This window comes from Mastomys coucha, unplaced genomic scaffold (assembly GCF_008632895.1).
Source record: "Mastomys coucha isolate ucsf_1 unplaced genomic scaffold, UCSF_Mcou_1 pScaffold21, whole genome shotgun sequence".
Lineage (NCBI taxonomy): Eukaryota > Metazoa > Chordata > Mammalia > Rodentia > Muridae > Mastomys > Mastomys coucha.
Window position 1 is genome coordinate 143,048,660 of NW_022196904.1, and position 3,104 is coordinate 143,051,763.

The window sequence follows — 3,104 nt, forward strand, 5'->3', positions numbered from 1 at the left end:
GCCCAGCGGGCTTCAGTTTCTTTATTGAACAAGCAGGTCCTGGATGAAAACAATACTAAAAATGTTTAAAGCTTTTATAGCTAGCAACATGTATAATTTATTATTGAAAATCTCTCTAAAAGTTCTGAGCACTGTCATGAGTTTTCATTTTTATTAACAACAACAATGGAATAAAAACATTCTATATGAAATGAAAATAATGGAAATGATGAAAGTGGGTATTACTGCATCTTACACTTTTGAGAATATTTTTGAGCTAGAGAGTAGCTTAGTGGATGAGTATACCTGTTGCTCTTCAGAGAACCTGAGTTTGGTTCCCAGCATCTACATGGTTGTTCATAACCATCCTTAACTCCAGTGCTAAGAGATATGACACCCTCTTCTGACCTCCTTAGGTACTGAACACAAGTGGTATACATACATGTAGGCAGGCAAAACACTCATACACATAAATCTTAAAAGAATCTCTCCTTTATCATTTTGGATAGTCATCAGGATTTGTTCTGGCTTTCAGCAGGAGTGATCACTACCTTTTAGAAGTACCATTCCTCACAGTACAACTCAAAGCTCTTAAACTTCATCTCAGGCTAAAGTTATCTGCACTCACTCCTTCTACTGGTCCTCCCCCCCCCTTTTTTTTTCCTTTCCTGGGGTCTCCTCTATCTGACAATTCTTCAAACATATTGAGACAGATTTTGTATTTTATTTTACACTGTACATAACTTAGGGTCTAGGAGTGTAACTAAGTTGGAAGAGTCCCTGTCTGACATGCATGAAGCTTGATCCCCAGCACTATATAAAACCATATGCTATCCCTATAATCCTAGTGAAGTGAGGAGAATCCGAAGATCAAGTTCATCCTCTGTTTCATAGAGAGTTCAAAAACAGCCAGAGTCAAACCTTGTCTCAATACTCCACAGAAAGGAATAAAGAAAATTAACTCAAGAAAGAGGGGAGTCTGGAGTATAAGAAAGTACCATGGGGGCTGAGGAGATGGCTCAGTCATTAAAAGTACTGGCTGCTCTTCCAGAGATCCTAAGTTAAATTCCCAGCAGCTACATGGTGGCTTACAACCATCTGTAGTGGGATCTGATGCCTTCTTCTAGTATGTCTGAAGACAGCAACAGTGTGTTCCTACACATAAAATAAATTTAATTAATTAAAAGTTGTAAAAGTGTAATTAATTAAAAGTTCCATGATCAAATATATATATATATATATATATATATATATATATATACTTACATGAAAATGTCATTATAACACCGAGTCTTATCTACAGTGAATATTAACTTTTTAAAAAGGCAACTTGGAGCTCAGGAGATAGCTCAGGTGGTAAAATGCATTAGGAGCCAAATTTTACTTCTAGCACTGTATTAGTCAGGGTTCTCTAGTCACAGAACTTATGGAATGAATATTCCAATATATATTGCATATATATATGGAATTTATTGGAATGACGAAGAGGCTGCAGTCCAACTAATCTAACAATGGCCAGCTGTGAATGTCAAGTCCAAGAATCTACTTGTTGCTCAGTCCCATGAGACTGAGTGTTTTAGCTGATCTTCTGTATAAGCTGGAATCCCAAAGAAGTAGGCTCCAATTGAAGTTCTGGCAAAGTGAGTGCAAGCAGGTGAAAATCAAATAACCCCTCCTTTTTCCCACTGTCCTTACATAGGCCTTCAGCAGAAGGCATAGCCAGATTAAAGGTATGCCACAAGGTCAGGATCAAAACCCTGTTTCTTCCAGCCTCAGGATCTGGATCAAAGGTATGACTGCCATTTCTGGCATTCCAGAGATAATCCCACTGACAACTGAGACTAGCCATCACAAGCACTGCTGTGAAAAACCTGGCATAGTGGTATGCCTTTGTGATCCCAACCCTAGGGCTCTCTGGCAAATCAGCCTAACCTAGTGGTGAGTCTCAGATCCCAATAAGAGACTTTATCTCAAAATTGAAAATAGAAGACTCCTGAAGAATGACACTTGACCTCTTGACTGCTCCATACATACACATGCACATACATCTGCACACCACACACAAAAGTAAAAAGTAAAAATAAATCTTTAAAATGGATTTAAGACCTAAACATAAAATGCTTACAAGAAACATAAAAAGAAATATTCCTGACCTTGGTCTGAGCAAAAGATTCAAGAGATGGAACTAAACACATGAACCACAGCGCAAAAATAGGTAAGGGAGGCAGCATCGAGCTAAAAGCTTATGCACAGCAAAGGAAGCAACAGAATAGAAACATAGCCACAGAATCAGATACAATATTTGAAAATTATACATCAGAATCAGTGAATATTTATGAACTAAGAACCTGAATAAGCATTTCCCTCAGAAGATATACCAATAGCCAACAGGTATCTAAGAAGATACTCAGTGTCATAAATCAAGAATTGTATAAATAAAAACCACAATACAGGACCTCAACCATGTTGAGATGGCTACTATCAAAAACAAAAGATAGGGCTGGAGAGATGGCTTGGCAGTTTAAAATGTTGGCCGTTCTTCCAGAGGACCAGGGTTTAGTTCTGAGCACCCTCATGATGGTTCACAACCATCTGTAACTCCAGTTCCAGGGGACCCAATACTGTTCTGCCTCGGGCACAGCACGCACATGGCACACATATGTACACACATGCAGATAAAATCGCAATTATATAAAATAAAGACATTGGAATTAAGAAATTAAAGACAATACTTTTGTCAAAGATGCAAAGAGGGCCGGGCGGTGGTGGCACACACCTTTAATCCCAGCACTTGGGAGACAGATGCAGGCGGATTTCTGAGTTCGAGGTCAGCCTGGTCTACAGAGTGAGTTCCAGGACAGCCTGGTCTATACAGAGAAACCCTGTCTTGAAACAAACAAACAAATAAACAAAAAGATGCAAAGAAGGAGAAACCCTTATAAATTGTTGGGAAAGGAAAGGGATGCAGCCACTATTAAGACACAATATAGAACTTACTCAAAAAATTAACAATGAAACTATCATATGATATAGACACCTCACCTATTAGTACCTACTGGGAATATCTGGCATCATGTTCTGAAAGAGATGCAGGCATAATGTTTTTGTGCATTGTGTAAAGATTA

The 3,104-nt window shown here is 38.5% G+C and overlaps 1 long non-coding RNA gene across 1 annotated transcript in view; it reads right to left on the reverse strand.

Moving 5' to 3' along the window:
* The window catches only part of LOC116103602, a 5,697-nt gene that overhangs the window by 2,365 nt on the left and 228 nt on the right, over positions 1-3,104 (reverse strand). The gene's annotated exons all lie outside the window — the stretch shown is intronic.